This window comes from Chiloscyllium plagiosum, chromosome 27 (genome assembly GCF_004010195.1).
Source record: "Chiloscyllium plagiosum isolate BGI_BamShark_2017 chromosome 27, ASM401019v2, whole genome shotgun sequence".
Classification (NCBI taxonomy): domain Eukaryota; kingdom Metazoa; phylum Chordata; class Chondrichthyes; order Orectolobiformes; family Hemiscylliidae; genus Chiloscyllium; species Chiloscyllium plagiosum.
The window spans coordinates 22,884,968-22,892,982 of NC_057736.1; positions in this window are offsets into that span (position 1 = coordinate 22,884,968).

Here is an 8,015-nt window from a genome sequence, read left to right on the forward strand (position 1 = left end):
AGGGTCTGTTTCCGTGCTGTACACCTCTATGACTCTATGACTCTGCTGGTTGGGTGTAGAAGAACTTTCTAACATCTCTCCTGAATGCTCTGGTCCTAATTCATAGACTATACACCGTGGTTCTTGAATCTTCAACCAGTGTGAATGGTTTGTCTTTGTCTACCCATAAGTGGCAAAAAAAGATTGTAAATGCTGGTATCCAAGGTAGACAAGCAGGAGGCTGGGAGAACATAGCAAGCCAGGCAGCATCAGGGTAGGTGGAGAAGTTGATGTTTTGGGTGTAACTCCCAGAGTCCTGAAGAAGATTACACCCAAAATGTTGACTTCTCCACCTCCTGATGCTGCCTGGCTTGCTGTGTTTTCCCAGCCTTCTGCTTGTCTACCCATAAATGGAAGCATTCCTGATTGTCCTATAAAATCAGTGCTGTAAATACACTTACGTTTTCAACATAGCAGTCCTCAACTTCCTCTAGGCCTGTGTTCTGACTGGCAAGGGTTAAACCTGGGAGGCAGATTAAAGCTTAGTCACCCAGACCCTATTTTGAGAGCAGAAGAGTGTGATAGGAGTCAGATTTAAGATTTTAAAAGATCTTTATATTACACCTGATCTCAGTGCAACTGCTTTTTTTGGGGTCTGCTTGGTGACCCTCAGGTTAACCTCACCAGAGTGAAGCCTATTGTTGTCTGTGACTACAGTGACTTACACATATTATTTGCTTTTGGGAATTATAATTCCTCTCTCCAGATGTTAGTGGAGATTGCTGCTACAAAGGTGCTCCAAATGCCTGTGCACAAAATAACTGATTTCCAACAGGGATGTCGGGTCAAATACTTTCTTAATATTCTGGCACTCCCTGCACAAAGTTAAAGTCAGGCTAATAGCAAGAAAACTACTGGAAGCATTGGGTAAACACAGCAGATTTCCTTTTATGAAGGATCTTAATGAATGAGCAGGGTTTTGATGACAATTGTTTATATGTGTCATCATCATGATTATTAACGCTATCTTTCCAGATTCTAGTAATTTAGCTGAAATTCTACTCAGTTGCCATGGTGAGACTTGAACCCATGTCCCTCAAAGCATTAGCCTAGGCTTCTGAATTACCTGCCTGTTGTCATTCCATTGTGCCCCATTTCCTCATGTGATCATCTAATTTACACATTTTTATAATCTGGTTGCGTTAAATTCTGCCAGCTTGCATTTGGCTCATCAAACCCATTGTAAGAGATGTCTGTCTCAATGTTTGATAATAAAGGGAGAAAATGAGTAAAGGACTTCAGATCTTTAGGTATCCCATATATAGTCCTTGTATTTCTGCTCAGGATAGACAACAACACTCAATGGTCTTTACTGTTTATTCCTCCATGTACTTTTGTATCTACAGAAAAGTATGTTTTTCTATGCTATCACTTTTAAAGTTCCAATTGAAGGATCCATAAAAATTATGTTTAGAGTCACCAACTTTATATTAGGGAGCTCTACTAAGATTGGTTGCATTGCAATTACTGTTGGTGTCAAAGTGGTATAAAGGTTTTCTGGCAAAGTTATTAACATTTGTTTGCAAGTACCCTGGGTGTTGTGTCCTTTTAAGGCTTTTATCTACAGGCAATGAGATGCAATGAGATAGTAGAGTAGTCACATTAAAACTTAAGAAGATTACCTTAGGTATTTTTCTGATTTTTTTATATTTCAATTTAATTCCAGAGTAATACAATTTTACTGAAAAAATCACAATTTTAACTCTAATCAAAGTTAGTTAAAAATGCAAGATTGGTAAAGCTATGAAATTAATGATCAGGATCATAACTGAAACAGGAAAAAGGAATATTTGATTGTTTTTATTGGGATGTGAGCATCTCTGGCAAGGCTAACATTTGTTACCAATGCCCTTTAACTGAATGGCTTACCATTTCAGAGGGCAGGTAAGGGTCGGCCTGTGGTTTAGGAAGCCGAACCACATAATATTGTCTTGCTTTCTTCCCTAAAGGACATTAGAGAAACAGATAGCTATTATGACAATCAGTGATTGGTTTATTACTTGAATTTAAAATCCACCAGATACCATGGTGGGAATTGAACCCATGTACCCTCAAACATTAGCCTGGGCCATTGGATTAGCAATTCAGGGGCATCACCACTATAGCGTCCTCACCTGAGGCAATTGTGACAACTACAGAAACTTGTGGACTAAAAATAGTAATATTATTATTATTATTCCCAATTACTAATAATTTTTTCCCCATTTTTTATGCAAGCTAAATTTATAAACAGTATTGTGCAATTACATTTTGCAACTGCTTTCGACTTGGGGCTTTGTACACAGTAACTGAACTCTAAAATATCATTGCTCTACTATTCATATATGGAAAGTAAGTGATTTTCAAATCTCTACCTGTTGAGTCATTCATACCAACTACTCTAGAAATTATTCATCTAATATCTATGGGAAGGTAAAAGAATTTTCGATTTCAGTCACATTGAAACAATACTTGATTTTTTCTCATCGCTGTTGTCTCTGAATCGCTTGAACTCAAATAGTAATTCTTTTCACAAATTCCAACGAATCACATTACTAAAGATATCTCACTCAGAAAAAGCTCAGAGGTGAACTTTACTTTGTGCAGGAGCTGCGGAATGAGCTGGAGTTTGATTTTAGAACCTTTTTGCATCATGTTAAGTCCATGGCAAAGAACAAAGAACAAAGGAAATATACAGCTCGGGAACAGGCCCTTCAGCCCTCCAAGCCTGAGCCAATCCAAATTCACTCTCTATACCTATCGCTCAATTCCTAAGCATCTGTATCTCTCTGCTCCCCACCTATTCATGCATCTGTCCAGACGCACTTTAAATGAATCTACCGTGCCTGCCTTTACTACCTCTGCTGGCAACACGTTCCAGGCAACTACCACCCGCTGTGTAAAGAATTTGCTGTGTACATCCCCCTTAAACTTTTCACCTCTCACCTTGAACGCGTGACGTCTCATTATTGAATCCCTCACCCTGGGACAAAGCTAATCTCTATCTACCCTGTCTATACCCTTCATGACTTTGTAGACCTCAATCAGGTCCCCCCTCACTCTCCTTTCTTCTAATGAAAACAATCCTAACATATTAGATGTATATGAAATGAGTAATCCATTTGTCGTCACTTACTTTGCGATACTGCTCAAGCCCAATTGTACTGTCCCATCTTTCTCTGTCAAAGTTCATCCCTTGCACCCAGTTTACTTTCTATCCTGTTGTGCTTTAATGGGCATTGGTACCCACTTATGAGCTGAGGACGAGAATGCCAGCAGGCTGCCTGACCTATAGGGCCATCAGAGGCAGTTTGTTCCTGGCCTCGGCCATCAGTCATGAATTATGTCATTTTAGTCCAGGATAACAATCAGAATCAGAAGCCCTGGCCAAAGCTTTTGCTTCTCTCAGGCTGCCCCATTTTTGATTCATTTAAACAGAAAATTCACTTCTCGCCCTGATAGGTAGAAATGTAAAAGTCATTCTGAACAATTGGAAGGAAGCCAGATACCGAGTAGATTTTAATTGCTGGGCTCCAGTTCAATCCCACTGACTGGTTAATAAGGCGCTGTTTGTTGGACGTTCACTGTTGGCTGAATGAAATTGGGCAGCCATGGGCTGGTAGTACTTTGCCAACAGCATGGCAAGGTGGAAAAGGATCTGGAGAATCTCACAGTTGTAGCAGTGGGTGGAATGGAAAATATTGGGCATCAAAGACATAGAATTTCCTACTGAACATGTGGGAGTGCACATTAATCCACACACCAATTGTTTTTTTTTTGTCTAGACTTATCTTTGTAGGTTGGTTTCTTTCACAGTGTTACCTGGACTTTGACTACTGTCAATCAAGTATGGGTTAAAAAAAACCCATCAGGGTACCATGTGCATTGTATGATTAGATTATATACAGTATGGAAACAGGCCTTTCGGCCCAACAAGTCCACACCAACCTTCTGAAGAGTAACCCAACCGGATCCATTCCCCATATTTACCCCTGACTAATGCACCTAACACAATGGGCAATTTAGCATGGCCAATTCACCTAAACTGCACATCTTTGGATTGTGGGAGGAAACCGGAGCACCCGGAGGAAACCCACATGGATGCAGGAAAAATGTGCAAACTCCGCACAGACAGTTGCCCAAGTCTGGAATTGAACCTGGGTCGCTGGCGCTGTGAGGCAGTAGTGCTAACCACTGAGCTACCATGCTTATTTGCCTTTATCAATGATACCGTCATCAGCCTGTGGTGGGAATTTCATCTCTCCAAAGGTCAACAGCATCAACATGCCAAATCATTAGGAATGGAATAGGAAATGCTGATACTTAATATTTTAACTGCTCTCTCATTTGGGTGGGAGTTAAAGTCAGCCCACAATTACATTTCTTTTAGCCAAGCTACATGAACAACAAAGAATTGCTTCAATAGCAGCACCTAAATACCACACCTCCACACAACCCACATGCTTCTGAGACATTCATTTGCCAAAACTACTGGAACTTCATTTAAAATGCAATATTTTTGGTAGGTTTTGATTTTTGCAAGACTATTAATATTTCTTAATACTGAAAGTATTCTGACATTTCCAATGGACACATAGTCCTTCAATAACATTTTTGGAGTACATTTTATTGGCTCCTCATGTGAATTTGCTTCAGATGTGTATTAAATATGTTTTGTAAAACATGACCATGAGAAAACAAGTACCAAATGATGCTGTTGAGGAGATTACACACATACTGTAATTCACAAAGAGGAAGTTCAAACAATTTGCTTCACTGCAAGCAGCATGTTGGGCATAAGGAAGGACTTTTAAATTAAATATTGTGTGCAGTTTTGGTCTGCTAGTCTGAGGAAGGGCCTTCTTGTTATTGAGGGAGTCCAGCTTAACTTCACCAGACTGATTCCCAGGATGGCAGGACTGACATATGAGGAAAGACTGGATCGACTGGGCTTGTACTCGCTGGAATTTAGATGAATGATTGGGGGGATTTCACAGGAACATATAAAATTCTGATGGGACTGGACAGGCTACATGCAGGAAAAATGTTCCCAATGTTGGGAAAATCCAGAACAAGTGTGTCACAGTCTAAGAATAAGGGGGTAAGCCATTCAACACTGAGATGAGGAAGAATGTCTTCATTCAGAGAGGTGTGAACCTGTGGACTTCTCTCCCACAGGAAGCTGTGGGGCCAGTTCATTAGAGATATTCAAGAGGGAGCTGGACATGACCCTTGCAGCTGAAGGGATCAATGGACAGAGAGTGGGAATGGGATACTGAGTTTGCATGATCAGCCACAATCATATTGAATAGTGGTGCAGGCTCAAAGGGCTGAATGGCCTACTCCTGCTCCTATTTTCTATGTTTCTATGTTTCTAAATCATTCATCAGACATTTTCTGCACAGCCAATGGGAGCTGTGTTGCTTCTTTCCTGTTACTTTGTCATTAATGACTTGTGTTTTATCAAATTTAATATGCAGAATACCTAAAATATGTGAATTATTTTCTATTCACAAAAGTAATAAAAGCAAATTGATTCTTTGAACTACGTATCTCTGAACTGTTTCTACGTTTTGGGATTATTTTGTGACTATTTATCTACAAAAAAAATTTTAAAATTGAATTTCCTTCCAGCAATGCCTTTAATTAAAAATACTTGAGACTTATCCAGTAAGGGAATGTCACTAACCTCAAGCCCAGAAGCACTTAGAGTCAGAAGTTAGCCTGAAGATTTAATTGTGTGGACTAATGGGAATAATGTGAACATTTTTATAATTCTTCTTCATAAGGAGTGATTTGAAGTAGTTGGATTAAGGCAGTCATTTATTGTGTACAATACTCATGGTTAAAGAAAGATTTTCAGGGTGCGTTCAAAATCATGCTGTTGATACAGAGAAGGAGGAGAAACTTCCCCGTGGTAGGAACGTGACTGGTCAGAACATTGAACATTCAAGAGAAAAACAAGAATCAAAATGGAGGAGAATTCAAAGATCAGGTATAGCAAAGGGATACATTGGATGGGACATCTAGTGGCTGTCAAAGTTTACATTGTAGCTGTTATGCTGTTGAATGAATTGTATTGATTATTCAACATCAACAAATCTCTCAAAGAATATATGCCATTCAGCACAGTCAGTGTGGTAATGAGAATCGTTATGATAATGAGATGGTGATATGTATCAGGATGCAACAGGGAGGAAAAGGAGCTGAGGAAACAAGTAGAAACATTTGTTTTTATTGCAGCAAATTGTTGTGATTTATCCAATGTCTCACAGGACAATGGGATCAACTTTGAAAAGAGAATAGGATAAAACCTTTGATGAGAAAAAATCTATGGGGCTAAAAAGAGTGAGCTAATTGGATAGCTCAGTCAAAGAGTCAGCACAAGCACATGAAGCTGAATGGTCTTCTTCAGCGCTTTATGATCCCATGATTCTATGTCAGGCTGGGAGAGTTCATGATAATACTCACCCATGTAGCTTATGGCTTGGAATTCTGTTCTGCACATTGGAGAGATGACTATTCATGTCTCTTCTAACTTGGGGCCTAAAATTGTTTCTCCTTATGTATGAGTGACTGCAGTCTGACCCTAGAAGGTTTCTATTAACTCATTTACTCTGTTAACTAATACTCTCCATTGTCAGTACATCTTTTATGATTACAAATTACTCTGTCCTTTCTTCCCAGTCTCTTGCTCATGTTCCTGTTGCATCCTGATACATATCACCATCTCATTATCATAACGATTCTCATTACCACACTGACTGTGCTGAATGGCATATATTCTTTGAGAGATTTGTTGATACTGAATAATCAATACAATTCATTCAACAGCATAACAGCTACAATGTAAACTTTGAAGCCACTAGATGTCCCATCCAATGTATCCCTTTGCTATACCTGATCTTTGAATTCTCCTCCATTTTGATGCTTGTTTTTCTCTTGAACATGTTTCTTAAAACACATGGAATACATTTCTGAAGCAAATTCACTATGATAAATTAATAAAATGAATTCCAAAAACATTATTGAAGAAGTACACATTATCAAGCATGATCAGAAATGGCAAAATAATAAGGGTTTTGCAAAAACCAAAACGTACCAAAATCTGTTGTTTGTTAAGGACTTGTTTGTATTTAGGAGTATATTTCTTTCCAGTTTAATTATGCCCAAAAGAGAAAAATAGAGCAACCCCAAGACACACACTACGAAATTGACCCAAGTTCTCCTTTAACTATTTTTTGATAACAGTGGAGTGCCCCGAGGATCGGTGCTGGGTCCACTACATTTTGTCATTTATATAAATGATTTGAATATGAGCATAAGAGGTACAGTTAGTAAGTTTGCAGATGACACCAAAATTGGAGGTGTCGTGGACAGCGAAGAAGGTTATCTTGGATTACAAAAGGATCCTGATCAGATGTGCTAATGGGCTAAGGAATGGCAGATGGAGTTTAATTTAGATTATCGTGAGATGCTGCATTTTGGGAAAGTAATTCTTAGCAGGACTTATACACTTAATGGTAAATTCCTAGGGAGTGTTGCTGAACAAAGAGACCTTGGAGTGCAGGTTCATAGTTCCTTGAAAGTGGAGTCACAGGTAGATAGGATAGTGAAGAAGGCGTTTGGTTTGTTTTCCTTTATTGGTCAGAGTATTGAGTACAGGATTTTGAAGGTCATGTTGCAGCGATACAGAACATTGGTTAGGTCACTTTTGGAATATTGTGTGTAATTCTGGTCTCCTTCCTATCGGAAGGATGTTGTGAAACCTGAAAGCATTCAGAAAAGATTTACATGGATGTTGCCAGGATTGGAGGATTTGAAATATAGGGAGAGGTTGAATAAGCTGGGTCTGTTTTCCCTGGAGCATCAGAGGCTGAGGGGTGACTTTATAGAGGTTTATAAAATCATGAGGGGCATGGATAGGGTAAATAGACAAGTTCTTTTCCCTGGGGTGGGGGAGTCCAGAACTAGAGGGCATAGGTTTAGGGTGAGAG